The following is a 14743-nucleotide window of genomic DNA, read 5'->3' as shown; positions in this document are numbered from 1 at the left end:
TTTAAAAAAAAAATGTTACCCAGATCAATTAGGCAAGAAACAGAAATAAAAGAGATATTGTAGGAAAGGAAGAAGTTAAATTATCATTATTTGCAGATGACATGATCTCTTACATATGATGCAAAAATTCCACCAAAAGATACCTAGAATTAGTAGCCAAATTTAGTACTATAGCCACGTGCAAATAAAAACACAAAAATCAATAGTGCTACTGTACACCAACAATAAGCACATTGGGAAAGAAATTAGAAGAATAATGCCATTCACAATAGCACCAAAAAAATCAAATCCTTAGGAATTAACCTAACCAAAGAATGGAAAGACCTCTACAGCAAAAACTACAGTACTCTGTAAAAGAAGTTCAAATTAAATATCAGAAAATGGAAAGACATGCCTTATTCCTGGATAGGTAGAACCAACGCTGTCAAAGTACCCTTACATATGGATTTCCAATACTGACATATATATTTAATGTAATCCCAATAAAATTCTAACAGTATTCCTCACAGAATGAGAGAAAACAATCCTAAAACTCAAATGGAATCAGAAGAGATCCAAAACTGAAAAAGCAATCCCAGAAACAAGAATAAAGCAGCAGGCATCATAACCCTGGATTTAAAGTCAGACTACAAAGCTGCAGTGATGTAAGTAGCATGAAACTGTCACAAAAGCAGACATATGGATCAACGGAATGAAGAGGACACAGAAACAACCACAGACACATTCAGCTAATTGATATTTGACAAAAAGGCCAAAACATATGCTGGAGGAAAGATAGCCTCTTTAGCAAATGGTGCTAGGAAAATCGGCTATCTACATGCCGAAATCTGAAGCTAGATCCATATCTTCCACTAGATACTAACCTAAAATAAAAATGGATTAAAGACCTAAATATTGAAATACAAACAGCTATTTGGCTAGGAGATAAAATACGTAAAACTCTTGAAGTCGTAGGCATGGGTAGGAACTTTCTGAACAGAACTCATTTCGCAAGAAATAGCATCAAAAATCAACAGTTGGTATTACATCAAGTTAGAAAGCTTATAAACAACAAAAGAAATAAGGAACAGAGTGAACAATCTACAGAATGGGGAAAAAATTTTGCCAGCTGTGCCCTAGACAAAAGAATATTATATAGAACATATAAAGAACTACAAAATAGATCCTCCAAAATAAAGACATAACAAAAAGGCAACAGAAATGAATAGACATACTTCTCAAAAGAAAAGTACGAATGACCAGTAAACACATGAAAAAATTGTTAACTTTGATGGCTATTAGGGAGATGCAAATTAAAGCAACACTAAGATTTCATCTTACCCAGAATGAATGGCTATCATTAAGAAATCAAATAATACCGAATACCCGTGAGACCGCAGGGAAAAAGGAAGATTTCTACATCATTGGTGAGAATGTAAACAAGTACAACCACAATAAAATTTAGTGTACAGATGCCTCAAAAACCTAAAATTAGAAATTCCACTCTACAAAGCTCTTCCTAAAAGAGTTAAATGCATGACATTACAGTAATACAAGCATACTGATGTGTGTAACAGCAGAACTCACAGCAGCTAAATGTTGGAAGCAGCCTATTATGCAAATCAACAGATGAATGGATAAAGAAAATGTGATATTTATGTACAGTGAAGTACTACTCTGTCATAAAAAGGATAAATTTGAGTCTTTTTAGGAGAATGGCTATACTTTGAGACTATAATTTTAAGCGGAATATATCAAATACACAGACTTGAACAGCACATTGTTTCTCTTATATGAGAAACTCAAAGTATAAATAGATCAAATAGCAAAATAAAAGGCAGATAATAGCAAAGCAGAGTCAGATCTTTTACAAATGGGAAAGGGACACAAAAATGAAGTGAAGAAAGAGGGGAGGGGAAGCAGATGTAAAAGGAATTAAGATGTGTTTTGTACCAATTCCCCACAATGAATGTAGTCATTATGTACCTCAAACATATACTTACATTTTTTTAAATAATCTTCATCCAAACAATGCTTTAAAACCTGGCCAAACCAGATGGGAGCCAAAATCAACCATGAAAGTATCAATCTTAGAATTATATGAATGGGGGAGGGCAGGGGGATGAATTGTGCAGGCAAAGGAGTGACGCCAGTGGACTGAAATATTCCTTAGTAAAGTACAAATACAAGGCTGAGGAAAGAAGATCATGTGGGGTTGAAGGGTAAGTCTCTTCAGGAAAGATCAACAATAACAAACCAAATATGCATCACTGACATGCTTCCTTTGGTCTACAAAGCAAATCCTTAAACTTCATGTTCACCTTTGACAGCACTTTAACACATGGCACAAAGCAATCTTTGAGCAATGTGAAAAGCTCTCGGCACCTGAGTCCTGTAAAGATCTGGTGCTTTTGTGTTGGGATCTGTGCTCCCAGCTGAGTGCATTTTCCACTCAGCACTTTACTTCTCTCTCAGCTGAAGACATCTGAAGAACAAGGCCCAACAACTTTAACCTAGACATTTTTCCGAGACAGTGTTGAAACTACAGCCATAAAATTGAAAAATTTACCAAAATCCTTCAACTAAATTAGCTGCAGGTATCTTAATGAGTTGGTGTGATCGAGGCTATCTGCCTAGAAGGATGACTTTGAGTCAGGAGCATCTGATCGTAGGTCTTCCCTTCTGAAAATAATTAGGTAATATGTCTAGTTGGCTGAAGTCTATAGAGGGGAACTCTTGACTTGTGACAATAAAATAATTCCTCATTGAAAAGGGAACGCTTTTATTTCTACATTCTAGGACACAGGGACATTTATAGTTTACACAAAAGGGTTTTTAAGTCATTAACATAAAAGTTAAAGAGAAAAATGAAAGATGCCCAAGAACATACTTGTTTTATGCTTCTTTGACTTTAAAATGTAGTCTTTAAAATGATTTCCTTATCTTATTCAAGTTCCCAAAGTGGCATTCTAAACAGTGTGAAAAACACCTTTGTAATTACCTTCTTAGAGTAAATTTCCAAAAGCAGTATGATAGCTCCTGGATCAAAGAATTTGCTTAATTTGCTATTTGATACATACATCAAATTACTTACAGAAAGAATACTCATTTAACATGCATCAATAAAACATGAGACATTATTTCACTATTCTTTTGCTAATAATGGATTTTGTCTATAATTTTAAGGTATAGAAATCCAAAAACTAAAAAGTCATGTATTACCTAAATTTATTAGATTATTAATGTAGTTTCATGGGTTTTGAGCCATTTGTATTTCTTTTATTTTAATCACCTTTGCACAACCTTTGCATATTTTTCAATTAAGTAATCAACTTGTTTTTCTTCATCATGTATCTCACATTTTTGTCCTAATTTGTAAATGGATGATGTTTGTAACAGTAGCATTTTGTCATTCTTACTAAGAATTGGTTTTTTATATGGATATAATTTACTTCCTACTTTCTTTTTGCCTATTATTTGTCTGGTACACACTTGACAAGTATATTTACCTATAAATGTGTCTAAAAATTGTAACATTACCTAAACCTCTGAAATAAATTCTTAATAAATTTTTATCCTCATTCTCCCAATGTTTCCTGATCTTGTTAACTATATTCTTTTTTGTCCCTTTTTAAAAATATATTTTATTTAAAAATAAAATATATTTCTATATGTAGTAGTTACTTTTCTACACCAATGTTTTACCAATTTCTGAACTCACTCTTGGTCCTCAGACCCTACTCTTTCCCTTCAGATTTAATTTTAGTAAGTTTCTATGCAAGCATCTGAGTAGTAAAATTTCAAGATCTTCATATGCTTAAAAACAATAATTTTCTTTACCCTTACTCTAGAAGGTTATTTAATTGGATATAGAATCCTGGTTTAACAATTATTTTCCCTCAACATTCTTACTTTGTCTTCTGACATCTCTTGCTGCTAAGAATTCTGCTTTATTTTTTCCTTTGTATGTCCTGAATTTTCATTTTTGGAAGTTTCATTTTATTTTTCTGCTCAGTCCTTAGTGTTAAGGGTTGAAATATACCCTTCTTCCCAAAACAGATTCTCTCTTAGAACATCAGAATGTGACTTTACTCGGAAATAGTCTTTTCAAGGATAATCAATTTAAAGATAAGGTCCTTCAGATAGATCCTAATGCAAGGTGACTGATGTCTTTATTAAAAGGGGAAAATTGAATAAAAAGAGAGAGGCATCAGAGGAAAAACAGTGCGAAGGGAGAGAGACACAGGGACATTGTCACGTGAGCATCAAGGCAGAGATCAGGTGACGTGTGCACAATCCAGAGCACCAACATTCCATGACCTCTACCTTGTTCTAGGGTCTCCTTTTGTATTGGCCAGCTTGCCTGTCACTAGGGCCAAATACCTGACATACACATCTTACAGATGGAAATGGGTGGTATGACTCACAATTCAGAGGTTCCAGTCCATGGCTGGCTGGCTCTAAGGCAGAAACCTCACGGCAGAAGGGAGTGGTAGAGCAAGGCTCTTCACTTCGTGGTGGGTAGGAACTAGAGCACAGTAGCATCAGCAGGGAGCAAGGGGCCAGGGACCAGAACTCCATGACTCATTCAGACCCACCTAGAAGTGTGCTTTATTAAAGCTCTAGGTGGTTTTCAAGCCAATCAAGTTGACAATAAAAATTAATTGAAAGTATTTAGCTAAACCTAGGGGTGGATAGGAGAAGGTCTCAGCTATAAAACAATTTCTGCTTGTAGTAATTCTGTTTCAAAATATACAACTCAGTGCAACCCATGATCCACAAACCTGTTCTCAGCTTTTTACAATTGTCTGTCATAAATCATGAGCTTTAACACAACTCCTAGTTTTAAACAGTTAGCCTGACCCTAGCCTCCTGCTTAAGGTGGGCTATTTTTAGTACTTTTCAGTGTTTTGTCTAATTCTAGTCCCAAAGTTCAATAGGCTTATAATTTACTATTGCTTTCTCTTGCATTTTCAGGTGCACAGATAAAATTTTAGTTCACCCATGTCTTTTCAACTTTTTTCATTTTGGAATTCATCTACCATTTCTGTATATTTATAATGGTGAGGATTCAAACCTGAAACCACAGCCTCATTTTAAACAGAAGCCATGGATTACATCCCAGTGCTAAACCTTTGTGAGTGAACTACTAAACAACTACAATTCACTGGTTTTCAAAGCCCAATTCAGAGAATTCTGTACAGCTGAAGTGGCCTGTATGACCACTTCCTGGCTAGAAGCAAATTTGGCTTACACACCTTCTGAAAAAAAATCAGGCTAACATGTGCTGTTTTTTCTAGGTTGATAAAATACACACATACGGGCACCAAGTGTGATTTGAACAAATACATCAGTCCTTCCTTAATTTTGAATGTTGAGCTGGTATTATTTTCATTCTACAATACTGAGACAAGGTTCTCGATTTTGACCACCTCACTATGATATCATGGGGTGAACAACCAAAGAGAGAGACATATTCACTTGCAATAATCCTTTACCTTTCACTACACAAAGCTACTTGACACTTTAGTATCTGACCAAAATCAATTCTCCTTTTTCCTGGAGTGGAAGAAGAAATGAAAAAAGCCTACAATTCTTTCCTTAAAGACTATCTAAATCTGTTTTCCTCAAAGTCCTTTAATATTTTCCTTTAATAGTTTAGTATTCTAAATTTTGATAAATCTCAGAGGGCTTAGGTCATACTGATTTATTTCCAATGAAGATGTTCTGCTTCTATGATTGTAGCTAAAGAACTCTTTGTTGTTGAACTGCACTAAGATTCTTTTCCTTGTTTATTTAGGTGTGGGTGTTTTCTCTTATACTTGGAGGTAGAAACCTAGTATTCAAGCTCATAGCTCTTAATTCACTTTCCAGTTACTGGAGGCTGTGTGCAGAGTACAATGGGGAAAATGTACCTGGCTATTTCTCTGGAAATTTGTTTAGGACTTTCCATATCCTAAAGAAACTGTGCTTTGCGTTTAGCTGTTTCCCTGGCTATTGGACCCCTTAATAGATTTTTGGCAGATTTAAGTAGATAGCTGCAGATCAGTTTCCCTCTCCTACCAAGCAATATTGCTTACAATCTCTTCTATAGGCTAATCTTGCTTCCAGTCATAACTAGATTCTAGGAAGTTAAAATGGTAGAACAACATGATTTTTCTGTTAGACTTGGTCCTTTCCTGTTCTATTAGAGGGATAAGTCAAATGGTTCTCCTCCATGGCTTTTTCATCAATGAAACTTCCTTATCAATCACCAATCAAAAACATAGTATCCTCATTTGTCTTCTTGACTTAATGGCCATAGGCCAGGTATTCCCAAAGTTAAAGTTTTACCCCGTTCATGTTTTTGTTATTCATTTGTGCAAATACTATAAAAGGCAAAAATTATAAATATATGCCTTAACTCTCTATTCTTTCTTACAAATCATCAATAAAGTGGAATCTAATTTAAAATTTATAATAAAATGTCACACTAGTAGTACCCAGCTGAAGAACAGAGAAAGTATAAAGGGTAGTCAAAGGCAGTCAAGAGGATGCCAGAAAGATTCGTTTGGCTAAAACACATTTTACAGCTAAGAACACTATTTCTATCTTTTAGGTTCTTTTCAGAAGTTACCATAAATAAACATTAATATTATCAAACATTCTACTGCCCCTTTATCATAGAACAATGTATTGACAAAATAGAACTGATAATAAACAAACAAAAGCAAAACCATGAAAGTCACTGGAGCTTATTACAGCTATAAGTAGCAGTTATTAAGTAACCATGTGTTACCTGAATGCGGCCCATAACATCTTTCAAATACAAATATCAAATAAAAAAGTGAAATCCTCTGTTCTCTAGAGTCACTTCACAGTGCATTATTTGTGTACAAATAGAAGAAAGATGACTTTATCTCTGTAAGTAAAGCCATCTACCTACACAAAATATATTTTGATCCCCGGCAAGCTACTTTCTTCAAAATTTTGATATACATGATATTACAATAGACTATAGTAAAAATAATTGGGAAGACTGGGGATTTAGCTCAGCACCACAGCGCCTGCCTGGCAAGTGCAAGGTCATGAGTTCGATTCCCAGTACCGGAAAAAAAAAAAAAAAAGAAAGAAAATAATTGGGAAGCTTGACTTGAACATATTGAAGACTTTTCAAGCTGAACCTAGAGAAAGATATTTCAAAATTGCATTCAGATGAAACATTTATCTTTCAAGAAATTTCTGTTTAAATGGACTTTGAGGCAGAACTGTAGTTTTATTCAAAAGTAGAGTCAAGATAGTAACATAGTAATTAGTATTGTTTGGGGGAATAATTCATTATAATTTAGTTAAAGTTTATAAAGTACTCTCTGAAGACTCTTAAAAACCCTTTCAAATTTTCACCTGCCTCTAAAGTGAAGGGCATCTTACTTAAGCACAAAGCAGAGAAAAATTATAAACAACCATGGTTATTAATAGGAAGGCAGGTGGCTCTGATTAAGAGAAAACAGTAAAAGATTATCATTTAGAAGTAATTTCACAATTATGTGCTATGGATTAATCTAGTCTGAGAATCACCATGAGAGTAATGCAAATTTTGCTAAGCTTTATAACTATGTAGCATTTAAGATGAAAAATTAGCAGCCTAATCACATTATCCTATACACAGAAGCGCGTGGTTAGTCTTGCATCTGAACTCCTCTCCAATCACAGATGATTGCTGTGCATCTTTCAACCAATCAAGTTCAGAAGAGAAAAAATAGCTGTTATTTGACACTCTATTTTATTGTCCAATGCCTGGTTCACTGAAGACTCAATAACTATTGATCAATAATATCTGTAATGAAAATTTAGTTTAAAATAAATGTTTGATTGCTTATAATGTTCTTTGAGTACAGCGCAGTTACTAAGATCATCTTGACACAATCTCATAAATGAAGTGTGATCAAAAAATATGCTGAATATTTAAATTTTTAAAAAAATTATTGTAGTAAAAGACACCTTAGCTCCCCTCACAATACTCTTCATTTTGAACATGTTTAGTGTGTCATTCTTACCACTTCATGAACAGCTCTGGAAGTCTTCTATTTAGTTGTACTGATGTGGTTGCATTAATGTCCTGAATCAACCCAAAATGTTTACCCTTCCTGGTCATTTTGACTTGGAGAAACAGCCAGAAGTTGCTGTGTCATACCCAATGAATAAGGTGGATGAAGACACACCATAGTGTTTTCACAGATTGTTTTCCATTGGATGCCACCCAGCAACAGTACTCACCATTTTTTATCACACCTCGTAAAAACACTCATCAAAGAAGACTTTAAGAGCTGCTCCAGACATATGGGTTGTGTGCAAAGTGAGGGGGGTATTTTGAGGGAATTTAATGGCAGTGTCTTTTACTGTAACTTTTTAAATTTAAATCCTCATAGTGTATTTTGATCACACCTCATAAATAACAAATTGGGCAAGTTTGGGCAATCAGCTCACACTGGGACTTACTATTTTCAATGTTGTTAAGAGCTCTCCTTAGACAAGAATAGAGCAGACCTTTGGTGCAGTGTAATCTTCTCTGACATCTCATAATTCACTTATGTAATGTGTAAGTGAAAATATTTCCAAGGGTTTTTTTTTTTATAATTTTACCTTTGACCACAGAAATGACTTTAAACAGCAGAGAGAACAAACTTCTTCCCTTTTTCTAGTCTTTCAAAACATGCTCTTTTGCACCATTATTCTCTGCTGACTTCTCTTTTAATTGTGAATAAGAATAACCTAGGAAGTTTTAGAAATTAAATTCTGAATCTGACCCAAAAAGATTCTAATTAAGTAGGAAATAATAGCTGCCTTGATCATATTATAGACCAGGAATAACAGATTTAAAAGATTTGTTTTTAATTTGAAATGTTTTGTGTGAATTTTAAAGTATTATAATTAACACATCTAAAGAAACTGTATGGGGGAAAAATTCTTCCTAATGACTTTTTCAAATTATATTCAGGCACATTATATATTCAGTATATAAAATTTGGAAAATAATGAAAGGATAAATAAGAACCTAGTTGCTGGCATGGGGTACATTCCTACAATCCTAACTTCTCAGGAGACTGAGGCAGGAGGATTACAAGTTCAAGTCTACCTGGTCAACTTAGTGAGAGCCTGTGTTAAAATTAAAGAAAATTAAAATGAAATTGAAAAAGACTGTGAATGAAGCTCAGTGCTAAAACACTTGCCTAGCATGTATAAGACCCTGGATTCAATCCTCAGTAGTGCAAAAAAAAGGAGAAAACAATAGAAATAAATACAAATCTAAAGTTGCTCATGTATTACTATGAAGAAAGAATAAAATTAACTTTCTTTTTTGGAAACTTTTAATTGTTGCATAAAACACAAAGAAAACTGCAAAAATCATATATGTTCAGATCACTGAATTTTGAAAAATAACTTCCCTGTTTAATGGGTACTGCAGGGTCCAGATCAAAACTAGTACAATGACAGCACTTCAAAACCATCCTCATTTCATGCTTCATTTTGTTACCACCCTCCACCAAAGATAAATACCACTGTTTGGATTTTTAATGTCATAGATAAGTTTCATTATTTGGTTTTGATATTTTAATGTATTTATTGACTTCCTTTCACCATTAAATTGAGAAAGTATGGGCATGTGTCAAATTTATTTATATTGTTCTAGATATTGATAGTTCATTATTCCCACAGCTGTGAATAAGTCACAGTTTGGGGCATTCAGATAGTTTATTATACATATTCTTGAACATGTTTTGTGGTAAATGAATATAAACATATATGTTGGAATTATGCTAGAAATAGAACTGTTGAGTCATAGAATATTCATAAGGTACACATACATTCAACTTAATAGATTCTGTTAAATGTTTTCTCAAAGTAGTTAAACCATCCACACTCTTACTCATAGAGTATGAATTCTAGTTGCTCATCATCTTACTGAAAAGTGGTATGCCCTACCTTTTTCACTTCAGTCATTTTAGTAAATAGGTGTTGTTATATCATGGGGGGGTGTTTTGTTTTCTAATATTAGAAAAAAATTTTATTTTTATTAGTACATGTTTGCAGTACATTTTACCTTCCTTGTATGGAGGTGGTGTATGAACCTAACACATCTTAGTTCTTTTTTTTATATTGTTTTAATTTATATTTTGATATATTTTCCAGTCTTTTTGATATTTTTATGATGTAGATATATTTCAAAATTAAGATTGTAAGGCCAAGGATATAGTTCAGCAGCACAGTGCCAGCTTGGTAAGCGCAAGGTCATGAGTTCTATTCCTAGTGCCAAAAAGAAAAAATTGGGTTTATATTGCAAGTAGTTTTATATATACCTAAAATTATCATGAGAATATTCATCAATACTCTTCAGAAATATGATTTTTAGGATATCAGTCTGACATCAATAATAATCAACTGATGTTCTAATATCTCGATAAAATATGCCATAGAAAAAATATTTAAATTTAAATGAACCAATTTAGTTTTTAGTTCCAGCCTTTTGCTCTTTTCCAAATCATGAACATTAATTGGCTAAACCATGATTATTTTATAACAAGATGAGAAGCAATAGAGTGGGCTTGTAGTGATTGGGTTACCTGCACATGATGCAATATGCCTCAGCTATATTAGGAAGGTTTTGTGCAGATGAAGTAAAAATCATATGAATCTGAAAACAATTTGTACTATATAAGGCATTATGATAATTTAAGGATATTATAAGCCTAACATAGCATCCTGTAAATATGAGTTTTTTGATAATTGTTTGCTCAAAATCAAAGGTACAGATGGCCAATCTTCAAATAAATGCTACTCTGAGATGTTCTACAATTGCAGTATTAAAGTGCCAGACTCTGTACAGATGTCAGTAGGATTAATTTCACTTCCAGACATTGTAGAGAAATTTAATACTGAAGACAAAGTTCCCCCATCAGCATAGGCATAAAAGATTACACGGCATTTTTAATCATAATGCTGTTATCAGCCAGAATTAAGTCTTAACTTGTAAATATTCACCTAACAAAGGTAGTATATTACTTTTATATCCTTTTCAGTCCACTTTTCATTGCTGTAATGAAATACTTGAAGCACTCTAGTATATAAAGAAAAGAAGTTTATTTGGGCTTATGGTTCCAAAAGTGCAAGCTCTAGGAACCTTCTCTGGTGGCCTCAGGGCTTCAGTACCAAGGCACACAGAGCACCCTACGACAAGAGACAGGATGTGCGTACATGTGCATCTGTCCACCTGGACTCTGTCCCTCTCCTTCTAAAGCCACAAGGATTCAATCATGCGTTCCACATTAATGACCTTATTTAATCTTAATCACTTCCCAAATGCCCCACATCTAAACACTACAGTTGGACTAAATTCCCACTTCTGTAAGACCTCACAGTAGGAATATAATTTTGGTACATGAAGAAATGGGGCACACTCAAACCTTATCCAAACCATAGCACTCCTCTATAGAACTCATTAAGTAAATTGATTTTTCAGGGCAAGTCTTAGCATCAGAGTATCAGTAACATTCTGGGTACTTTATGATGTGTTTCAGTGAGTCCATCGTAGTTAGCCATGACTGGCTCAGGGACCAGGTGCAGCCACTACTTATATGCTTTATGTGTTAGAATAACATAACAGAATTCTTTTACTGGGGTTGGGGTGGTGGTGGGAATTGCTTCTAAAAAGATCTAAATGGAAAATTGCAATGACTTACTGAGTATGAAATTGAGCATGAACCATGTTTTACAAACCTTGAAATGTAGTTTAAATGATAAGCATTGCATTTAACCAGAAAGGAAATCAATCACTTAATGTTTGTCACCATGTGATAGATAAGGCTGAAAACTGTGAGGATTCAGAACCACAGAGGTAAGCTATGCTGCCATCCTGCTTAGAGAGGACAAGTGTGCATTCTGCAAATATGTGAACCCCACGCTGTCTTGGGTCTTCTCTCTTTTCTGTGTGACTCATGAGGCCGCACCTAACATCCTCCCTTTCTACACATGCTTGGGCCCATTCAGTAATAACCACCACTCACTGTGGCATGAGCACCGATCCCTTCCTACTTCCTCCTACTTATTTGCAAATTTTTATGTAATTTTGGTGTCGATCTCACCTACTGATACACTGCATGTATCTAAGCCATTTGACTACAAGAAATTGAGAGCATTTGTGTCTGTTTAATGACACTCACAGACCTAACTATATGTTACATCTGTAAACTCACCAGAACTCACAAGAAAAAACTAAAGCTATCAGACCAAAATCCCAAATAAAAACATCTCTGAATTTTTAGTGAGTCAGAAGTTTTCAAAACCTTCTAACATAGCAGGGCATAGATGGATTTGATGATGGAAGGCAGAAAAGAGTAATCAGTGTCTCTCAGTGTATGATTCAACAACTAACTGCATCTGGAACACTTAAAGTGCCCAACCCAAACACTCAGAATCAAAATATCTGAGGCTTAAGCCAGTAAATACAGATTTCTACTAAGTTCCTTACATGATTATCACCCATGGTAAAGTTTGAGCATCTCTGCTGTAACATGGAACAATATTTACCAGAGTCAACACAGTGAAGGTCACCTCACATGGTGCCTGTACTGTTAGCACAATAAGCTGGAGGCATCAAGAATGCAGATCAGGATGTTCTGCTATGCTTTAAGCCAAGCTCCTCTTTTCCATCACTCCTTCACCAGGATGATAGTGCCCACTAATAGCAAGTCCTGATGGTGGTAACAAGAGATTCCAGTTGGAGAGCCACAAACTCCTTTATGGCTCAAGTCTCTTGTGAGGAGTCTATGGAGACACGAACACATGGAGCGGTAATACACCATGGAGCAGTGAAACAGTGGGGAATTATTAGACCGAATATTATATCTTATCTCCAGTAATTACTTTTACAATTGTCACGCTATCCAGTTTAGAGATTTTTCTATATGATCCTGGGTAGATTATTTAAATTTTTGAACCTCAGTTTTCTCAGCAGAAAAACAGAGATTCACAATTTCTTCGCAGATGTGAGAACTACATGAGTAACAAACACAGTTCTTGATATATAGTAGGTACTTAACGAGTCTCGGTCAACAAGTGCTTACACAGATGTGTTTGTAAGAATACTGTAAATTACAAAATGCAACATGAGAGGATGCAGTGTGTGTGCTTAGAGTGAGTACAGACTCAAGACAAACCTGCAGTAGAATACCAGCTCTATCACGTACCATCCATGGCAATTTTCTTAACCTCTCTAAGGCCATGTTTCCCTCATCTGTGAAATGGGGATCATAATGGTAACTGCCTTGGAAGGTGACTGTAAGAATTACACAGTAAATACATGCAAATCCTTTTGTACACAGTATAGTATATCATAAACAAAAAAATCTTCATTATTGCTACATTGATAGTGTCAGATAGTATAATGATTTTATAAATAATCATTATCTTAACTGATTTCCGTGATAACTCTGCCAAGACAGAAAAGTCTGCTTTCTTTGTTTTATAGGTGAAAACACTGAGGTCAATAGGATCCAAGAGTATTGGTGATCATCACACAACTAATAAATAACAGTCTGAGGATGAGTTTAAATCTTCTCTCTCTCACTTATTTGTATCTGCTTCTTTGTTCCTTTTTGCTGAATTGCAGAAAGTTTGCTCAAATTATCTAGATATTTATGCCAGACTTCCATTTCATTTTGACTGTCTAAACTGACCTCAGAACTAGTAAAACCAATTTGCTTAAAATTTATTTTCAGAAAAGTGTTTTGCAAAAGGGGAACAGTTAAAAAATCCTCAAGACCAGAAAGAGTAAGAAATCATCACCCTACTTTGTTTTAAAGACATTTACAGTGTCTTCATTGTCATAGAAACTACTATGGACATGTTTATCTTTATGTTGAAATCTACCTGTAATCAAAGGCCATTTGTAAAACTGGTTTCATTAAGCTGGGTCATGGCTCCTGTGATTCTCACAGAGAATCCTCTCTGTTCCATTGCCCTGTCCCTAGTTCAGAACCTCATCATCTCGCCCTAGAGCTACTGCTCCATCTCCTGTTTTCTAGTCTAGTCAATCCTCTGCATGGCTCCTAGGGATATTCTAAAACTTAAATCTCTCTTTTTCTCTTTTTAAAACTTCAAATGTAACTCTTTGGTTTATAAATCTTCATTTTTGCTCACAAAATATATCTTCTTACATTGGTCCTTAGGGCCTCATGACCCAGCTGTCTTCCGGTCTTGCATTGCTCCCTCCACCCTGCAGGCACACTAAACATACCAGAAAGTTTCATTTGCTGCTCCCTCTAAATGACATGTCCTTCTCCTGCAATACTTTTCACCAGGAAGACTATCTGTCTGTCAATTCTCATCTCAAGTTGAACCTTCTTTATAAGGCAATTACACAGGACTTTATCACGCTACTTCTGTGTGTAATGGGCAGTCCTTCCTCTTCTGCTCTGTGGCCTTTCATTAATTGATCTAAACTCCAGTAGCTATTGATTACTGTGTCTCACATGTAGCAGACATTCAATACATATCTAATCTGCAAATAACTGGACAAGAATAGGTATGAGCAAGGCCTCTTGGGACTAGATCTCAGCATTAAAAAAACAGCTAGTAGAGGATGCTTGCGAAAGGAGGAAAGAAATTATTCAATCTTGGTTTTGCTAGAGTTCTACTTAGACATGGTGTTTAGTGAAGATGTTCTCTCAGAGTTCACAGAAATCTTTTTTTTTTTTTTTTTTTTGTTCTTGACTATCACTGTGAACAG

The sequence above is a fragment of the Chinchilla lanigera genome, unplaced genomic scaffold, assembly GCF_000276665.1.
Source record: "Chinchilla lanigera isolate Chin_1 unplaced genomic scaffold, ChiLan1.0 scaffold00019, whole genome shotgun sequence".
NCBI lineage: Eukaryota > Metazoa > Chordata > Mammalia > Rodentia > Chinchillidae > Chinchilla > Chinchilla lanigera.
This window is presented reverse-complemented; position numbering follows the sequence as displayed.